Here is a 21592-nt window from a genome sequence, read left to right as displayed (position 1 = left end):
CTCTATGGTGGTCATGTGGTCTCTGTCACTGGAAGTGATGTCTTTGTTTTTGTCTCCGGTCGTGACATAGAATGTAGATTTTCCTAGTAAGTTTATGAAGGAAAGTCTTAATTTTATTAAAGTCACGGAGGCGAGTATTATGCATTTCTTTTCTTATTTTATTAAACAGCAGCTACAGTCAAGAACTACAATTCCCATGAGGCAATGAACAGGTGGCCAATGGGAAGCAAACTGTTGTCAAAGTAACCCACCAATAACCAACAGAATAGCCCTATAATACAAATCTTGACTGAGAACAGCCCTCTTTTCTTGTGCGAGCTTAAGAGGTAAACAGTGGAATAATAAAACAACAAATACATAACGCCATGAACACCGACAAAAGTTCTTGAACCATAATTAACAGTCCAGATATGGAATGTGGAAGATCTTGAATCCTGGAATCTTGAAAGTTGGAAACGGACGCCGTAGAAGGAGTGGCACCAGAAAGGAGGTTTAGAACATTGAGATCCTTAAGAGGAAGATTGTGGAGTTGCTGAAGAAGTTTCTGGGAGGGAACAAAAAATAATTAGCATTAGAATTTGTAGAGGCGGGATAATACTCGCCTTCATGTCTTTAATAAAATTAAGACTTTCCTTCATAAACTTACTAGGAAAATCTACATTTTATGACAAGACCGGAGGCTCCTATTATGCTATTTCAAAGCAAATCAATAACATCTAGAGAAGCATGGTGAACAGGCTTGCAATAAAACATTCTGAATACATTATCATTAGGCCAGTCAGCCGAACTGAGAATGTACTCCAGCCGGGAGCCAGCCCAAAAAGCTTTGGAAGCCATAGCTCCCTAGCGGAATGAGCCCCAAAAGCAGACGTATCAATACCTGCGAGGGTCATAATCCATCTGACCCAAAGAGCTAAAGTAGGAGAGGATACAGGTTTGTAAGGCTTCCTGAAAGAAATCAGGAGTTGTGACGAGGAAGAAGTCCTCAAATCGGCTGTCTGGAGTTCATAAACTTTTAAACACTGGCCCACACATAATTTGGGGTGGTCTGGACAATAAGGATAGAAAACTGAGGAAAGACCAGTCTTTGTACGTCTGTGAACATTGAATTAAACATATGTTGGAGTAAAAGACTGTGCTGTAGTGTCTAGAGCTCTAACATCAGAAAGATGTTTAAATGAAACAAGGCACAACAACATGGCTAACTTGGCTGATAATCTTTTAAGAGGTAGGGACTCATTGTCCGGCCAAGACGAAAACAAACTAAAGACAACATTTACATCCCATAAAGAACTGTATTTAGGTTTAGGAGGATTAGAAAATTTTACTCCCTTCAATAGTCGACACACCAAAGGATGTTCTCCGATTGGTTTCCCGTTGCTGAAAACGTGTGAAGAAGATATAGCAGAACTATATGAGTTAATAGTACGATAAGTTTTGCCTTTGCTAGCCTCTGCTGCAAGAAAATTGAGTATGAAAGTTACATCTGCTGTAACGGGATCAATATGTTTTCCCAGACACCAGCTACTCCAGAGAGACCAAGCTGATTTATACACTTTCTTTGTTCCAGGAGCCCAGGAAAGCTCGATGAGGTTTGAAGCTTCTGCCGAAATAGAAGGGAAAGAGTTGGATTCCCTGAGATTTTCCATACTGACAGGGTTAGGAGATTGTCTATGACGAGGGGTTGAGGAAGACCAAGGGGACTGGAAAGAAGCTCTGGGAAAGAAGGGACAAGAAACGGAGGTTCGATTGAAAGTTCCAGAAGAGTGGGGAACCACACTTGTGACTGCCAAAAGGGAGCAACTAGGACTAATGTCACCTGTTGACGACGAACCTGCACCAGCAAACGCGAAATCAACATGAAAGGAGGGAAAGCGTAGTTGAGGGAAGCTGACCAATCCTGAGAAAAAGCATCAAAGGCTAACGCCGCGGGATCCGGTGCCAGCTGAAGAACTGTGGAAGTTGCACATTGAGGCGGGACGCAAAGAGATCTATGCGAAAAGGTCCCCATCTGCGGAAGATGGACTGGAACACGTCGCGATGAAGTTTCCAGTCGTTTGAATCTCGAAAATGATGAGAATGCCAATCTGACACCGTATTAAAACTGCCTGGTAAGTATTCTGCTTGGACTGAGATTTTGTTTTGAAGACAAAACTCCCAAAACCCTTTCGCTAATTCCGCTAAAGACTTGGACTTTGTTCCTCCTAAACGGTTTATGTAACGAACCGCCGAAATATTGTCCATCCTGAGCAGAACTGAACAACAAACCCTGTCTCTTGCAAGGCTTCTGATCGCAGAGGAACCGGCAAGCATCTCTAAACAATTTAAGTGCAACTTGGACTCCTATAGAGACCATGTGCTCCCAGTCGAGATTGGACCACACCGGGCTCCCAACCCTGCAGACTTGCATCTGATTCTAATACAAGATTGGGGGCTGACACAAAGATAGTCCTGCCATTCCAAGCGTCTAAATGGTCTTTCCACCACTGCAATTCTGTGCGTGAATCTTGATCTAAGATCAAGGAATCCGAATAAGCTAACCCTTTTTGAAGATGACGAATCTTTAGTCTTTGGAGAGCTCGATAATGTAAAGGGGCTGGGAAGATAGCTTGAATTGAAGAGGATAGAAGGCCTACGATTCTTGCTAGAGATCTGATGGAAAGGCGAGAACTGCGTAAGGTCTGAAGAATTTCTGATTTGATAGACTTTATTTTTGCCGAAGGGAGAAGAAGAACGGCGGACACGGAATCCACCAGGAAACCTAGGAACTCTATTCTTTGGACAGGAGTCAGGGAAGATTTCTCGTTGTTGATGATAAAACCTAGATCGGATAGAAGCGTAGAGGTTAGATGAACGTGATGGAGAAGGGTTGGATGATTTTGGCTCATAAGAAGAATGTCGTCTAGGTAGATAATTAGACTGACCCCCTGAGCTCTGAGAGAGGCTACCACTGGCTTCATGAGTTTTGTGAAACACCAAGGGGCGGAAGACAGACCGAATGGACGGGACGAAAAGTGAAACATTTGACCGTGCCATTGGAACTGCAAAAACTTTCTTGAATCTGGATGCATAGGTACGGTGAGATAAGCATCCTGGAGATCTAAACGAACCATCCAATCGCCTTGAAGAAGTGAATCCCTGAGATGAAGGATGGTTTCCATCTTGAAATGACGGTAGACTACAAATTGGTTGAACGATTTGAGGTTGATCACCAGACACATCTTCTTGTTTTTCTTCTGAACTAGAAAAACTGAACTGACAAACCCCAAAGGATTGAGAGAACAAGGGACAATTGCACGCTTTTGGAGAACAGATTGAACTTCCACGTAAATCATGTTTTCCATTTCCAACGAGAATTGGGGCGGATGAGGGAGGAGAACCTGAAAAAACTCTGAATAAAGCTCTATAGTATAGCCCTGAACTGTGTTCATAACCCAGGGATCTGCTGTGAGAGACTGCCACTTTGGAAGGAAAGAAGCAAGGCGACCTCCCACCGGAATAGAAAAGGGATGACTTACCGGGTTGGGAAGAGAAACGGGAGCCTCGCCCGCCTCTGCTCCTGAATTCTCGGTTCTTCTGAGGGTACATCTGAGGTTTGAACTCCTGGTTAGTGTTGGCGAAGGTACCACTGGAACCTTGGTTGCTGTATGATCATCCGGCAAAGCGGTTCCTGCCTCTGCCGGCCCTTGAGAAAACCCGACTGGAAAGTACCTTTTTTAAAGATTGTTGGGCTTTGTCCAGAGAGGCGAACGTTACCACGTATTTACTAAGTTCTGTAATAAATAATTCTCCAAATAGGCAACCCTCCGCCTTGACTCCCGGATCTGAGGTTGCCAAACTGACAAGCTTAGGGTCCAACTTGAGCAATAGACCTTTCCTACGTTCATGGGTTATGGCACAATTAGCATTCCCCAATAAACAAACAGCTCTTTGTACCCACAATGACAACTTGACAGGATCCAGGATAGCATTGTCCAAGCGGGCTGCTTCTGCCATGTCAAAAATACGGGCTAGGGGGCCCGCCATATCCAAAAGCTTATCCTGGCATGTAGACCAGGCTTTGTCAATCCCCTTTCGAGGGTCCTTTCCAAATTTTGAAAAGAAGGTAATGAGGCAGGCGTCTATAATGGGAGTAGTTGTGATCTTTGAAGGAAGAGAGGGACGTGGACACTCCGACCTGAGCTTTGACCTGACCTGTTTGTCAAGGGGAGAGCGTAATTTTGAAGTGAGGTATTCTGCCACATGATCCGCAGGCAACCACTCAGTAGAGAGCGGGTGCTGAATATCATTGGGATCGAACATGGGTTTGCCCTCAGAGTCAAAAACTCTAGCTGTCTTGGAACTCAAAAGAGTTGGAGTTTTTGCTTTCTTAGGAGGAGGGGAAGAAGAGACGGAGTCTCTATTGTCTTTATTGGAAAGATCCGAGTTCGGGTAATTATCATGCACCTCATCATCATCAGAGTAAAAACAAATTGAAATCACAATAGGTGTACAACTGAATTCTGTAATGTTTTAGATAATTTATCCATAGAAGCAGAGACTGCTTGTTCCACTGAAGACTGGATAAAATCATTGAGATTTTCTTTAATCATTTCCTCCTCCTCTGTGGCAGCATGGGAAAATGGGGAGCTATCCATAATAAACAGAATTTACAAGTAAAAACTAGCTGGAAAAGGTAACGTTAACCTTTTCCTCACAGGCCGGCTGGAGAGACTAACCCCGCCTCTTGGTGGGGAAAGGCACCAGGAAACGAGTTGAGGATTGAATACGGCTCCTTGGCAGCCGTCGGGAGGTCCGGGACCTCAAAATCAGAGCCGACAATGGAGAAAAGAAAAAACGCGAGTTGAAGGTGAGATGAGGCAGCAGGGAAACGAAATCCTTCACTTCAGTGCGATTGTCGTATAAAATGGCGGTCGCGCTGAAGAGAATAACGGGCGAAACGAATAGCAGGCCGCGCACACAGGGCAACAGCAATGCGGCTACAAGCCGACTGGATCCAGGGCACGCAGTACGGTGTGATCACGCGCTTACAATAAACAGCCAAAAAAGTTAATAAACATTAATAATAGATAACAAATATACAGTCTATGATATAAAGAAAACAAATACTCATCTTGACTGCGAACAGCTAGAAAAGAGGGCTGTTCTCAGTCAAGATATGTATTATAGGGCTATTCTGTTGGTGATTGGTGGGTTACTTTGACTACAGTTTGCTTCCCATTGGCCACCTGTTCATTGCCTCATGGGAATTGTAGTTCTTGACTGCAGCTGCTGTTTAATAAAATAAGAAAAGAAATGAATAATAGGAGCCTCCGGTCTTGTCATACAATTAGCTCTGTAAATGAACTGTGTGCCCGCAAGAAAGGCTATCATTCTAATCTTTCTTCTAGGTTTGAGTCCCTTTCCAATTCTCAGTTTCGATTCTCCGAAAACTGCGTTCAGCTTGTTGGGGTGCGTACCAGAGCTTTCTAGGAAGAGCAGATAAAACGAATATTACTTATAACTGCAGGAATTAACACGCTCTTGGGAATACGAACACACTTTTATCGTCCGGTATTTTTGTTAAAAGATAACCACCTAGGACGGTTAATTCCAAGCGCTGATATTGCCTCAGTTGACAGAAAAGCGATGGAGTCTCCTGTGTTATGAATCCGACGAAAGGACTGAGAGCCTTTTTACCTGCTGCCTGAAAAAATGTAAATCTGCATTGTGAAGGCTACTTGAATCTGGTGTAAGCTTTAAGGTGACAGATTTATACGCGCTTTTAATGGACAGTTATAACCATGCAATACGCACGCATGCTTATTACTTAAATCTACTTCTTGGAAGCACTTTAAAAAAAATCATAAACCTAAATCTTTTAGCAGATTTTGTGGTAGCATAATGTAAGTTTTTTAAATAATGACTTACATGATGGGCACAGTACTTTTTGACAGGACTATTCTCGTCGAGAACAGCCACGATTTAATATTTGGCTGTCTGGGTAATGCACAAAAAGCGATGTTTCATAATGTAATAAGTGCATTTACTATTTACTAGTTGACACGGCATTTATTTTTCATTCACAGCGTGTGCTATTTTATATGCAGTTACCCGGAGGTGAAAGATCAACTAAGTATTTACAGAAGCTCTCCTCGCACTCAATGACTCCGCCCCTGTTGCACAAGGTACCAGTAACCAGCTGAGGCGGGATCACAACCAAATGCAGTAAAAGACGGAAGAAGCAGGAAGCTGTTTGGTCAGTTCTTAATTTGCGACCTCGGTACTGATTCTGCAACCAGAACTTCAGAATTCACAGACGCCGGAGTTAAACAGGTCTGTACTCGGATCAGGTCATTCACATAAGTGGTCGGCCCTTGTGTTTGTTCGCTCAGAGACCAGTGCTTAATTTGTAAATAAAAACGTGCGATTGCTCAAAGCCCTCCTCATAAACTGCAGCGAACACGGAATACTGAGGCAGCGTAATCCTGAAGCCACCTCGGACCTCTTTAATCCATTTACAGCCACTTCCTGCCCCTTCAGCTCACACCTGCAGCTTTCTACTTTTTCTCTTTGTGACGTTTTTTTTCTTCCTCATCTTTCTCATATGTGCCTTTTGCTCGCAGTAAATGCTTGAGGCAAAAAATTAAGCGCAGGTCCTCAAAAATAAGTGCTGATTCTCCGCACCGGAAACAACAAGCACAAATTAAGCACTGCCAGAGACTAAGATTTAGAAATAGATACTCTGGAAGCTTATCCGATGACTCCGTATCACGTAGGACACTGTTTCAGTTAGAATTGCATTAAAAACGAATACATTCTGGTTTACCTTAAATTCAGCTAATTGCAAACATGTACATTGTAGTCGTCTGTAGAAGGGAAAACTATATATATATATATATATATATATATATATATATATATATATATAGTGCTCCGATATCCGAGTCAAAGTAACCTTAGGTTATTGTTCTGGACAAAAAACAGCAGTTGCAATGGGAAAACCCAGGTGTACTGGCTACATGTACCAAAATGCTAGAGAACAGCCCTGGACTGGATTAGCTACTCGTGCATGGAAGGGAGAAGTTTGATGCCTCACCTCTCTCTGTTTTGTGTGCACCAATAGAAAAATTGAAAAATACCCTGGTGTTGTCCCTTGTTACAGAGTAATCACCACCTTGGTGCGTCATTATTAGGCCATCTTTCAGAATAGAATAGCCCTGATAGAGAAGACACCTAAAGTGAACACTCTACCTGAGAATGGGCAGGAAGAGGGCCTAGGTTAACTCATTTGTGGTGTACAGGCTGCCCACAGGGTCATACTAGATCGTAAAACGGGGCTGGTCACCAAATTAAAAATGGCACCCATTAGCGAAGCTTGTGCTGCACGTTAGAGGCTGTCTTCTCGCAATTCAGCATGATGTTTCAGCTGGGTATTTATGTCTGGAGCTCCTAACCCACTACTGCTGTGTGACTTGTTTCTCTATTCTCTCAGGACAGTGTTCAGCAGCTGTTGTAGCAGTAGATGTCCATTTTTCGCTTGTTGTAGAGTTTTTTTAAAAAGTCTGCATGAATTGTTCTACCATTATATTTGGTTTGGGTCCACATTCGTGTTGTTATCCAGTGCTGAAGTCCAGGTGATTTACGAAGATTGTTGTTAGTGTCCTGTGACAGTAATGATGATGTTGAAATGTTTCCCAATGATCGAAATGTGGTAGTGCTCACACACCCATACTACCGCCAACCTCTCCTTTTTGGCTTCAGAGTATGATTTCTCCACATTTGACATACTGCAGCTGTCTTGGGTATGATTTGTGGACAGTCATCCCCCTTAGTGGTGTTGTGCTAGGATGGTTTCTAGTCCCACCGGACTGCCATTTGCGGTGAGTTTGGTGCACAGGGTAAGGTCAAAGTAACCCAAATTGGTGGTATGAATTACTCTCTCTTTGAGCTCTTGGAATCCTTATTCACATGCTGTGTTTTACTCGAACCAACACCCTTGCTGCTCTTGCAGATGTTCTTTGATGTACCTGGCAAAGTAGGTGGCCATTACGAGAAAAGATCCTATGCTGCTGACATTCGTGGAAGTTGGGAAGTATAAAGCATTGGTTGTGTCCTGGTCTGGTCTTATCCTTTGTCTGAGAAGATGTGTGTGTATAGTGCTTCACTTTCCTTGTGTGGAGTTCGCTTTTGATTGCGTTGTAGTTTGGTTTGGCTTTCCTTATTACCATGCACACTTGTACTGCAGTGTGGTCGTGCTACTCTGGCGTGGTCTCAAGCAGTATAATGTTGTTGCTAAAGTTCAGGACATTTATGACTGAGCTGATGACATGGCGTTTGGCTTCCTGGAATTTGTCGCTGACAATGGTACCCCACACCTGAAGCCTTTGTTGTAAGTTAGGCTGAGGTGAGTGGTGAACATTATGATGTACTTCAAGTCTTCATGAAGTTCCAGTTGATGATATCCCTTATTGAGGTCCAGTTTGGAGAAGATTTGTGCCTCATTGAGGAACATGAGCTGTCTGTTAGGTGGCGCCATGGGTGTGGTTGTTGCTGGATGGCTGTGGTGGGTATTCATATGTTGAAGCAGAAGCATACTTTTTCTTCTCTGTTGTGTATCAGGACCACAACTAGAGGGGACACCCATGGGGTCAGTCCCTGTGGTTTCTCAGTGATCTCTTCTTTGAGGAGCTCTTGCAGATCTTCAGCCTCCTGGAGATAAACCAGCTTTTCCCTGTGGGGTTGGGCTGTGTGACTTCTCATTTTCCTAGCCCGCGGAGTAGTTTTGGATGTTTGTGTGCAGTGGGTGGCGGGTCCACCACCATGTTGAGAACAGCTAAGAGCTTTAGTTATTGGAATGACGGTGACTCGGGCCATCAGTTACATAAATCTCAATGTCAGTACTTCAATCTTTGTAGATGAGATTTGTTGTGAACTTGGAAACATGGAATCTCTTTCCTAGTTATCTAGGTATAGACCTGGACATTGATTCTCGAGAGTCTAGGCTTGAGGTTCATTTTGTTACATACTGCAATGCAGATACAGCTCAATGATGCACCACGGCCTAGCACAAAACAGGCAAGGTGTTCTCACATCAGATTTAATAGTGGGTATTCCTTTCTTGCAGTGTTTGTCACTTCCTTGCATGTAGCATGATAGGGAGATGGTGGTAAAACCTCTGGATAATGACCTTGACCATGTCCTGGAGTGTGAGGTATCACGGGGCATTGATGAACTTCTGCTCATGTCTCTTATAGCTCTTCCATGGTGTCTCTTTGAGTGTTCCTTTAGTTTAACAGGAGCCCATTTGCTTTGCACAGTTTCTCATAGTGATTGCCTTTTCTGCATTTATGGTACTCTTGCCCATGGCAGGGTACACTCCCTCACGTGTGTAGGCTTGTCCATAGTGATAATTTGTCTTCTATTTTTCTCGTGCCTTGCATCTTGATCACCATGAGAGATTCTTCTGTGATCTGTTGTGGGAGTGGTTCTTTAGCCTGAAGGCTTGTTCTCCCCATTTGCTTCTCCGCTTCAAACCTTTTTGCTTGTACTTCTGCTTTATTGTTTAGGTGCATTAGTTCTAAGATGTCTTCCAGGCCATAGCACTTTCTCAGAAAATGTTGTTGAAATTATTCTGGGTGGCAGCTTTTTATGATGCTCAGTCTATTGGCTTCTTCTTCTAAGAACTTCTTGAAGTCACAATATTTGACTCATAGAATATAGCCTTGTGATGAATTTGCCTAAAGAATCTCCTTTTTCCTGACAAACAAGGTTGAATATGTAGTGCGTGTGGTCTGTGTACTTTTTAGGTAAGAATTTGTAAATGGCTTATCATACTTTTTGGTACATGGCTGATTGGGCCAGCACCAGGTCATCAGTGATTGTGCATACTTTTTTGCCAATGACGTTCCTCAGCATTGTGGCTTCTCTCCTTTGAATGGGATGCCTGACCTTAATATTGTGCCCCACTGTTTTAAATGAGGCTTGCTTTGCTCGATATGGCAGTGCTTGTTGGGCCATTCACTTTAGAGGTTGCATGCTGGCTGGTTAGCATTTTGTTTTATGGTGCCAACCTTGTGCTAGTCTCGTTTCGATCTCTCACAGGTTTCTCTGGTGAGTTCAGTGTACGCACTCAGTGTTGGGGGCCCATCTGTGCTGCGCTTATTCTGGCTGTACTTACATTTCATTGACATTTGGTGTGAGCAGGCCTCTCTCACGCTGCAACACTTGCTGGTTACGTTTTTATGCTTTACTTCGACCCTAATCTGCTATAGGGTGGTCGACATATGCCGGAGTAGCTAGGCTTCCATCCTGCATCTGGACCCCGGTTTTCGCCGCTTGAAACAGGATTTTGTGGATAAGTGCAGCGCTGACCTCGTAAGCTGTCTTCATTCTGCGGTATTCCATCTGTTACATGACACCACTGTCATTTGGAGGGGCTAGTTGCCCTTCAAGCTGTCTTCACCCACCTAACTAGCGAAAACCTTCAGATAGACTTCAGTTGGAGTGCACTCCCTTGAAACTTCCTCACCCTTCAAAAGATTTTTACATATGTTTGTTTCATGGATTTGCCCTAAAAAACACTTGATTTCACAGACTATCATTGGTTAAGGTATGAAGAAAATGCAGGTGGAACGTTTTCCCATCCTGTTGCTGGTTGTCTCTAAGCTTTCCAAATGAACCGGCTAGTTACTGTGAAAACGTAGTGCACACAGAGATCTCTAGTTTCACAATTCCATGAATAAGTAACGAACTCCATTGAGGTTTTCTGTTCGTATTCTGGTGCCTGAAGCTTTGGTTTCATAAAGTAATAAAAAGCATTACTTCTTCCATAATGCGAGAAGAACACTCTGGCCAGGATAAACTTCTCACGCATGGAAATAGGTAGTTTGAGAGTTCTGCCGAAGGGCCTACAACATGGTGGCTCCCTCCCTCAGGTCTGATTGAGTTCACAGGGGTACTCTCACATTGTGGCAGCTGTGAGGTAACACCCTCGCATTGCATCAGCAGTCCAGATACACCTTCCAGAGTAGGACCAGAAAAAACGAACTGTGTGTGTGGTGTATTCATTTTATGAGTTGTAGATTTGTGAAAGCTGTCAAACTCACCTATTCTTTATTATAGGTGGATACTTTAGTTTGGGCTTTTTTGGCCCCCCTTCAGACACTGACTTTTCTTGACCAAGCTATTTTTTTTTTTAGCCATTGACTTGAGACTTTGCCACTCACACCTTGGCTTAGTGTAGAGGTATATCACTCACCTGATGCTAGGGTGTAGCTTTCCACCTCCTATGGAGCACCTGCATTGAAGTGCACAAACAACTGTTTTACAGCTCAAAAGTCGATAATCATCACACATGATGTATGTCGTGCACGTTCCACAGAGGAAACATATTTTAGTTTAACAGGGTTTTTTAATGTTTTAGTCATGACTCTTGTGCCAGCCTTATTTTAAAGTGGCAGTCTATTGTGGTGTTCAGTTCAGCAAAACATGGCCCCCTCAAGTGTGGTGAGACCAATAACAATAGACATTCAAGGGCCCCTATCTTGGGGCAGACTGCTCACTCCATGTCATACAGATTGAATATGATTGTCTCTCCTGCGTCTCGGTCCCTTTTTTCCCCTTTCTCCCTTCACTCCTGTGTGTATCTCCATGTTTGCAGCTCCTCCCTCTTTTCTGTTCCAGATGCCTCATTTTACCTCCTAGTGGCTCCTCATTATGTTGTTTTAAAAAAATATATTTTTTTAGGAGAGAATGAGCTAGGAAAGAATGTGGTACCATATAAGGCAGAGCGACCATCTAGACAAGTTTACTGATAATCATTGCACTTGTATTCTAAACACACCTACCAAAAGTGATGACGATAATGTTGTCTACATTAACAGACATCAGTGTGACCCTTGTATTTCAGAATATTCCGGCATTAAGAATGTAAAAAAAAATTTGAACTCCACTTACGGAGATGGGTTGTTATAGCCCCATTAATTAAACACTTTGGCCATAATTATGAATTCAATGGTATTGGATGTAATGTACTGTTACCATGCGGCGAATCCACACACTAGAACCAGGCTGTTTCAGGTTAAACCTCCAGGGAGTGTGGAATTACTTGTGGGGCCAATTATCTTTACCATCGGTTCTGAGTAGTCTGTAATTGTATGTGGGGATCATTGGAAGGAGTTCAGGGTCAGGGAAGAGAAGAGAAGGGTGAGTTTTGCAGCGTGCAACCCCTAGCAGAAACTGGAAACGAGGCTTGTTGCCTTCCCTTGCAGCCAAATGTCTTGTAACTTTTCTAACCAGAATTACAGACTGGAAAAATAGTGTCTCCTTCTTCCTCACACCTGAAAAAAAAAAAAACACAGGTGTGGAAAAACCTACCAAGCCAGAATTGGTTATTTCACTCTGACTGACTTTCAGTATGCTATAATAAGAGAAGAATTTCAGTTGGTTTGATCCTAACCATTTGTCCCTCGGGATTCCTTGTTGAAATATATTGTGTGTTCTCTGTACAGAGACAATAGACAATGGGCGTACTGTGCCTGCTGATCCAAGGACACAGGCAGAAGATGTTGGCAGAGATGGTAGTTAGCATGGCTGCATGGACCCGTCCCAGGAACCTCCTTGCCTTGATTCTGTAGCATGCAGAAATAACAGCTACTCACAACTAGCTGACCTGAAAAGATACTCTCCCTCCCATCACTCCCTCGCCACTGCTGTTGAAAATAGTTGTGTTATGCCAGTCAACAAAAAGTTGATCCTCCCAGTCCTGGAATTAAATGCACCTTCCAGAGCAACACTTTTGGTAAATAAAGGACCTCTGTGCACTTCAAAGACTCTTCTTAGAAATCACCCCCCTTCAAAGGCACATTTGGGTCTAAGAACGGGCTCTTTGACCCTACCAAATGAGTACACTACTGGACCTGTGAAGAACTCTGCCAGGAGTCAGGACTGCTGTGCTACAAAGACTGCCACTCTGCTGGACTGCTTTCTAAGAAGGACTGTCCTGCTTTGAAGACTTACACTTCTGTCTGCTGATCTCTTCCCTGCTGAGGAAGGACTGGACTACTCTCATCTGAACCCAGAGTGACTCGGAGGGCTTGTTGGCTTGCCCCCTATTCTCCAGCAGTCTTGGGGACATCAGACTGCCTGCAACCAGCACCTAAACTCTGTCTGCCTTGAGCCCTGCTCTGCCACAAGTTGCCAATGGAGGCCTTGGCACTTGGAAGTTAGTATCTGTGCTGTAACCCAAGAAAATCCACACATTGACGACATTGTGCCGATCGGAACCGTCCTATTTCCTCTCGGCACAGCTGCGTTGCCACTGCTGCCCAAATCACAGAGACCACATTGTCGACTGAGCGGTGCATCATCCCTGAATTCCAACGCATCTTTGACCTTGGGCGGCTCAGCACCAAAGCATCACTGTAGATCAGCGGTTTGACGATGCGTCGTATCAATGACAAACACTGCCTGATCTTTGGCGTGGCCTTGACGCTGCGCAGCTCAGAACCGTCGCATCCCCTGCATCTGCTTGATAGACCACGATGCATCTCCTCCTCTGCTCCACACATCGAGCCGTCCACGCTTCTACCATCCAAGGTACTTTCTCAGCAGCCCCAGTGTGGTTTCCGTAGCCAGCTTGCTCTCATTTGCGGCTGGCCTGAACTTATGATTTACCCCGGGTCTAGTGCGACCTCAAGTAACCTTTTAGTGCCATTGAATTCTAAGTACTATTTTTGGTTTATTCTTTAAAAATCAGTAACTCTGCTTCGACTTAATGTGTTTTTGTTGTTTTTGGTCTTGATTTACTCCTACAAGTATTCTCTATTTTTCTAACCCTGTGTGGAGTCTTTTTGTGGCGTTTTCATTCAGTTACAGTGTGTGTTGCACAAATACTTACCACACTGCCTCTCAAGATATGCCTGCCTGCTCTTTGCCAAGCTACCAGAGGGTGGGCCCGATTTTCTCTAAGTGTGTATCTAGGTTACCCTGACTAGAATTGGTGGTTCCTGCTTGTACAGGGTGCATACTCTGACGTCCAGAAACCCCAGTTCTAACAGCCCTCTTTGTGAAACCAAACCGAGGAGTACTCGCACATTTGAGATTTTGTCCTGTAACCTTTGAAAATTGGGCATTAAGAACCAAACATATTCTCCCTTCCAGTGTGTTCTTGTGTAGTATACAGAGAAATTGTTATGAATGTAGGTATGTTTGGGGATAATGTAGAGAGTAGTTGCTAATGTGATGCAATTCTAACCCCTACCACAATTTTCACACATGTAGACATTTTCGTCATAGACAAAACAAAAAACAGTATGTTCATGGGATAGAAATCGAACCACAAAGCAGTAGGAGTTTGCAGATGTGAGGCTTTCCTGTGACCTGTGTGCCAGAAGACCTTGAAACTGAGAAACAGTGCTGAAGCATCCTCTTCTGAGCTGACAGGATTTTGGAACCTCGTGTTGAATCCCAGGAGTCAAAATGAGGCTGTTCACGCCCAAAGCTAGAAGATCCTAGCAGTGGCATCAAAATTAATATGAAATAACAAGCAATTTAACTGATGGTTAGTGGTAGACTCTTTGAATTTGCTAATCCTGTTAGTGCTATACGTTTGAAGGCTAGTTCTTGATTGTATCTCTATTTGTAACTGCTGACACTACAGGCAGTTCAAGATTAATGGTGCAATGAGGCCTCATCATCCGTTTCTTCTGCAGGTTATTCACTGTACCAGCTCTTCCACACATGTACTCTCATGCTGATTCTTACACACTTCCACAGTAGAGCTCTGAACATCATGGATTTTTGTGTAGGTTTATTCAAAACGCTAGTTTTGCAGTATCTCCTACTGTAGCATACATTTCAAACTTGCATCTACTATCTTTAGCTTCAATTCATAATGCTTTTTAGGTTGAGCATAGCAGCGCACAAGCGCTGCTTTTCCGACATGTTGGTATCTATGTAGGCTTTTAACCATGCCCACCTCACGCCCATCACTTTCATTAGTTCGTGGGCTTGCATTTCAAAATTCCTTTGACATTGGTAAATGCTTTACGTTTGTCCCTCATTGGGGCGTTTGTGTTACAGGCTCGGGGACCAACCCTGTTACATGGATAAATGCATGTTTGCTGATATGTTTGACTGTGCGCGAACTTCTTTTTCCTTTTGTGTCTCTCCTTCACGCTCATGGCGGCCATGACACTTTGAATTGACTTTTTTATGTCAACTGTTTTACTTTGCATTTTCAATTTATGTGGCAAGAAAAGTCCAGTTAGGAATTTACAATGCTAATAGCTCTAACTCAAAAAACGCAAGACCCATTGCATTGCAAATGCTTGCTTCTGTAGCAGTTTTCCCTGATTGCTGAATATTTGAGAGTAAATCAAAACTGGGTCAGGAGTACTCTCAGAAAACTCAGCTAATTGTGCGCTCTGTACTTTAAAAAAAAAAAACATTCTTTATAGTTTATAACAGACAATAAAGCATTAAGATCCACAATAAGTAATTGTAAACTTATGCCTTATAAACCCTTGTTGCAGAAAGGTATAGGACCAGACTTGCACTACAGATCAGTAGTAATCATTGAATACAATGAGATGGAGAACCTAGCCCAAGCAGTCCACAGACAGCCACAGACACCAGTAACAAGTGCATGAACATGTGGCTGTCGATCAGAGACAGAGAGCGAAGAGGAGTTGTCTGTCTCATCTCCCGAGGCCCGGTCTGCGGGATCTAGGAAGGGAGTCAACAGTCCACCCCATATTGCAAGTTCTTCGCACAGTTTATTGTCTGTCCTGAATTTTTTTAAGTCTCACCTCCTCAGCTACTGCCCATTCTGCCACATCATGCTCCAAGCGCTCCAGGCTTGGGCCATCTGCACCCATCCGTGTGATTGATATGCAACCCTTCCCCTACATATATCACCCAATAAGCATGGAACCGAATCTGAAGGGCAGGGATTCACCACAGTTGTTGTCACCCTCTTGATTACCTGATCCCAGAATCCCATGAAGGGACTTTTCTCTTACAGAAACCTTCTGGTCACTATGCAACAGACCACCAACTACCTCACTCAGCTTCTCTGCCAATACCTTCGCAAATATTTTATAATCACTGTTAACAAGCAAAATGGGTCTATAAGATTCACAGCACCCAAGGTTTTTCCCCGGTTTCAAAATTAGTATAACTAGTGCCTCATTCCAAGACTGCGGCAGCTGGGACCCTTCCTCAAAAATCTCCCCAAATAGGGTTGTCATGAACTGCAGTATAGAGTCGCCAAGGGCCTTATACAGTGCCACTGGCACACAGTCCGGGCCCACAGCTTTACCTTTTTTACTTGAAATAATGGCACCCCTGACCTCTGTTTGGGTGATAAAATTATTCAAGACACTCGTCACTCAAAGGAAGGGTGGGCAGAGCAACCTCACCTAAACAATGTTTTAGCTCCTCCTTTGTCACCTACAAATCTTCAGAATACAGTTCTTCAACAAACCTATGGAAAGCATTTTCTATATCTACACTGCTAGTCAACTTTACACCCGTCTGACCACACATTATTTCCTTAATGACATTCCTTGCTTGATCAGCTTTGGTCTTTCAAGCTAGTACCTTCTCCGTATTCTCTCCATACTCAAAGTGAGCTAGCTTGCTTGCCTCTAAATTCTTTATTAAGGTTTTTTAAGGTGTTTCCCACCTTAGCAGAGCTAAGCCACCCGCTCAGTGAGCTGAGATGGGGGTGGGGTTTAAAGCGGGGCCAGGAGCGAAGAAGGCAGGTAGCCAAAGGCTAGAGGGGCTGGCAACTGAAGGCAAGCTGACGAGCACAGAGAGCAATAGATTTCAGGCCTTGGAGAGGATAGATGAAAATGTCAATGGGGGAAACCAGGGAAGCATCCTGTAACTTGGCAGAAGCCCCTACTAAACACTTATATAGCGAATCTGGTCAGGTCCCCATAGCCATGGTGACAGCAGAGCAGGCGACCATTGCAACTCTTAAATCAATGATTTTAGCACTGTCTGTCGACGTTAAAAAGGAGGTTCGCTGCCTCAAAAGCAAACTAGGGAGAAATAACAGGGAACATGTGAAGCACTCAAGAAAAAGTTTGAACTTTTGGCTGCCAGGACTCAGGTTCTTGAAGACACAGTATTAGAACTGAAGGATATAGTGGTAAAAAACAAAGCAGAATTACAGGGGTTGAGGCATAGCGAACAGGATGTTAAGGAGAAGTTGGAGCAGCTAGAGAATAATCCAAGAAGAAATAACCTAAGGATCTTGAATGTCCCAGAGGGAGTGGAAGGAGAAAACTTAAAAACATATGTGGTCTCTTTGATCAAATCAGGGACTTAGATTGAGGATAGCGAAGTAGACATATCTAGAGATATTTAGAGAGTGATACTTTGTCCCTGAAGAAGTCCTGATATATGCAGATGTTTGTGTTTTTAAAATTTAATTTTATTTGAGAAATTGGGTTGTTTGACTGGGGTGTGAGCTGTGGTCAAGCAGCAGCCTCAATCCCTGGCTGGGTGAACCTCAACAAGCCACTAAATTAAGCCAGGCTTAACCTTGGGTAGCTTAGCACACAAAGCAGTCAGGCTTAATTTACAATTAATGTGTAAAGTAATTGTGCAGCACACAAACAGCAACAAAGTGAAAACACAACACAAGAAAACTCCCACACCAATATGAAAAACTAATATGAAAAACAAAGTAAGTTTGAATAAATTATTTTACACCAAAACAACAAAACTGCAGTCAGTAGATATGGGTTTTTAGTAAAAACGAGTACCTAAAAGATTAAGGCCCTCATTATGACTTTGGCGGTCTATTTCGTAGACTGCCGAAGTCACGCCCGCCATATGACCGCCAGTGTTGGCGGTCTTCAGACCGCCATATTATGGCTGCTGGCTACTCTCTGCCACTATTTGGTGGGGAAGCCACCAGCAGCCATACTGGAGCTTGCTCAGTCACCTCTGCCACATCACCACTACACTTCCCAACGTATTACAACATTGTGCGTGGCGTTGTTGTGTTGGCGGGCGCTGGCGGCGGACCAAGCTCCATGGACCCATTCCCTCCCAGATGACCACTGCGACCCCCAGGTAAGGTGATCGACAGACAGGGAAGTGGGGGTGTTGATTGTTGTGTGTGTGTGTGTGTGTGAATGGAGGAGGGGTGGGGGTGTTGATTGTTGTGTGTGTGTGAACGGAGGGGGGTGTTGTGTGTGTTTGTGTGTGCAAGTGTCTGTGCACGTGTGAATGCCTGTGTGCAGGGAGGCGGGGGTGTCGTGGCTGTGTGCCTGTGTTTGAATGAGTGAGCGTGGATGTGTGCGTGTATGTATGTAAGTGTGGTGTGTGCGTGTGTGGATGGGGGTGCGGGGGGGTCAGAAGGGAATCAGGGGAGGGTGGGTCAGAACAGGGATCGGGGAGGGTGTGTGTCGCTATTTGGGAGGGTGGAGGGCTTCTGAAGGGGTCGGGGTGGGGGGGCTCCTACATGGAGGGGGGTTGGAGAGTCCTGTTGTGGCGACAGGAATGAGTATTCCTGTGGCCAGTATCCTTACCAGAAAGGATTTTGTGGCGGGGTTGCCGCAACGGAATCCTGGCGGTAAGGATACTCAAAATACGGGGTGCGGTGATAGGTGGACCGCCGGGTCGAAGGTGGTCAACCTCCTGCCAGGCGGTCCCACTCTCCTATCGGTACAGGTGGTGAACTGGCTGCGATGCAGCCAGTTCTCTAGTGCTGTCATAATTTGGCAGTCCTGCACTGCTACCGCAGGCGTGGCAGGGCAGGACCGCCAAGGTTATAATGACCACCTAAATCTCCAATCGTAGGCATCTAGTTAAGCAAGACTGGATTAAAGTGGAAAAATATGGCAGACCACAATTGAGCGCGGTTTGGATACAAGAAGTGGATTGGGCTAGGTCAGCGCTTAACTTCAGACTTAGAAAAATATTCAAGAAAATTTTTCTGAGAAGGTTAAGTTCAGTGGGGCAAGGCTGCAGGCTGTGTCTGAGGAGGGACCGTTGTCGTTGGTGACCCTTGGGTTGAAGTTCTTCTCAAGATTTCTATGTTTGAACTTAGTCTCTTTTTTTGAAAGATGAACATTTCCAGCAGGATGTAGCAGACGGCTGTAGCCCTTGACAGTTCCAGGAGGTCCCATACCCCTTTGGTGAAGAGCAGCTGAAAAGGATTTGCTGTGTTTGTGTCAAGGCAGGGCACAGCCTATTCAATTGCAAGTGGGGCCGTGCCCAACTCCACCCCTCTCTCCCCTCATTCCTGCTAGCAGATGGCCCATTCAGGCACACGAATCCCCCTATTGCGTGACTTTCTGGGAGGAATTGACAAAATCTGTCAGTTACACCCAGTCATGCGTTCCAGGGGAGGCTGCTAGCACCAAATGGCTAATGGCAGAAAAATGCCAAATTTCTAAAAGTGGCATTTTCAAAATTGTAATTTAAATTTCTGACTTTACCATTAAAGATAAATTTGAATTAACATTTCCTCAGAGGCCAAACAAAATACTTCTTTGTCCTCAATCAAACGTTAGGACTTATTAAATGTAATAAGGCAACCCAATGATATCCTATGTGACAGGTAGGCTCCACAGTAGTGAAAAACAAATGTAGGTGTTTTTCACTACCAGGATTCGTAAAACTTGAATGTCTATGTCCAACCTTTTAATTGCAATGCACCCTGTCCTATGGGCTACCTAGGGCCTACCTTAGAGGTGACTTCTGTGCAATAGACATTATTACATTAGCAATCTACGCAGCAGAAGAGCTATTCTAAAAATTCAGTGTAAGTGTATTATTAACTTCAACATGAGAGATGGGGCTGCTGTGGAGGTACCAATAGTTGCATCATTCCACTTCCACAAAATGAAAGTAATACCTTGATGCCACATTTGGGCGATTTCATTGCTCACACTTTATTTCATGGCTGTAAAGGTATGTGGCACACAGTTAAAGATGAATAATAAAGTGATATTGATGTGAAGACTTACAGAGTATAATTACCCAAGCTTAAGTACATATGGATGCTTCATGACAGAAAGTGAACTTAGAAGCAAAAGTAAATTGAGATTAAGTGTTATAGAACAGTGGTTCTTAGCCAGCGGTCCGGGAACTGTGACCGCTGAGAAAATAAATATTAACAGATTAATGAAGTGTATATAAAGAAGCAAACTTTAAAATGTTTTGTAAACGTAAAGAAATTTGAATTCGGAGGCTCAAAATTAAGTTTATATGAATTTAGTAACATTCCAACCTTCTGTTCTGCTCTGCTTCAGACTCAGAGGAAACAAAATGAAAGGAGTGCAAAGAATGCAGCACTCTTAGTCTGAGTAATGAATTTATTAAGGCACTTCCCAAGTTTCATAAACGAAAATAATAATATGAGCTTTTATTTCAAATGCAGCAACACACGTGCAATTCTAAAAATAATCACAGCAGTAGAATAATAATGATCACAGAGACAAAGAAAACGCAATACTTCAACAATGAATATAATATGTATATAGTGACTACGTATTCATGCATGCACACTGCAAAGCTAAAAATAAGAATTAAAAATGCATCACCATGGGGCTTGACACCAACTTCTTCCCTTTGTCTGCCAACTTCAGGTCGTGGAACCCTGGACAACCGAAACAGGAGGGTAGACCGCCCGCAATGTTATTATTTTCTGGGCAAGGCATCCCTTCCCAGAGGAGTTCCTCCTTCTCCCAGTTGTCCAGCTTCCCCACTTTATATACTTTAAACAAACTTAAGAGGAAGGTTCTAGAAACTCCGCTCCATTTGAGTAAGTTGTGAAATTTATGCATTGGCTTTGTTAGGTCAGTGTTGAGAAAACACGCATCAAACTGGCCAAATCTTAGTGTTTTTCCAAGACCGAGCTGTACCCTGCTCTATCATAAACATCATCAGCCTGGCACCTGCTTATCTTCAGTGCTCCCCCATGTTTTGTTCCTTCCCCTGGTGAGAAGAGCAAAAACAGGTTAACAAGCTGTGTACTGAAAGATACCTGCGCAACCAATGTGAGGGCGTTTGAAGCTAAGCACAAAATGGAGGCAGTGGTCAAGATGGAGCCGGTGGTTAAATACAGACAGTATTACACTTTCCCATTAAAATTTTATTTTGTTAATATTTGTTTGAGATTAAATAAAATATTTCACCATTTGGTTATTTGTTTGAATGCTTGTTTCTGTAATGTTCTGTATTGTTTGTTGTTTCAAATCATCAAACTTGCTTAGGCTGCATCCGTGGCTCCCAGTAGCATTCAGTTGGGGTCCTTGAGTTCCAATAATGTTTACATTGGGTCCCGATTACCAATAGTGATTAAGTGGGTGGCCACAGAAGTCAAAAGGTTAACAAACATTATTCTAGAACAAAAAGTAAATTCAATCAAATTAGCATTCTTCTTTTTCCATGTTTTTCGTTTCCCTCACAATATTGATGAGTCAAGACTCCAAATAGATGACAACCAATCATTTTATTTTAACACAACTGCCAGCCGATACATTTTTCACAACTGTTGAACTTTTTCAGGGCTATTTATTAGAATGCTAAACATTTAACATGGAGACAACTATCTAGACCATTAAAAACAGCAATCTCCTATTCC

At 43.5% G+C, this 21592-nt stretch overlaps 1 protein-coding gene across 5 annotated transcripts in view; it reads left to right on the top strand.

The window, feature by feature from the left end:
* The first annotated feature begins 6166 nt into the window (after positions 1 to 6166).
* LOC138300830 (uncharacterized) overlaps positions 6167 to 21592 on the top strand; it is a 61622-nt gene continuing 46196 nt past the window's right edge. For all 5 annotated transcript variants that reach the window (XM_069240637.1, XM_069240636.1, XM_069240635.1 and 2 more), the window contains exon 1: positions 6167 to 6315. The gene's annotated coding sequence lies outside the window, so the exon portion shown is untranslated. The remainder of the gene's footprint in view (positions 6316 to 21592) is intronic.

Source organism: Pleurodeles waltl, chromosome 6 (assembly GCF_031143425.1).
Source record: "Pleurodeles waltl isolate 20211129_DDA chromosome 6, aPleWal1.hap1.20221129, whole genome shotgun sequence".
Lineage (NCBI taxonomy): Eukaryota > Metazoa > Chordata > Amphibia > Caudata > Salamandridae > Pleurodeles > Pleurodeles waltl.
This window is presented reverse-complemented; position numbering and strand designations above follow the sequence as displayed.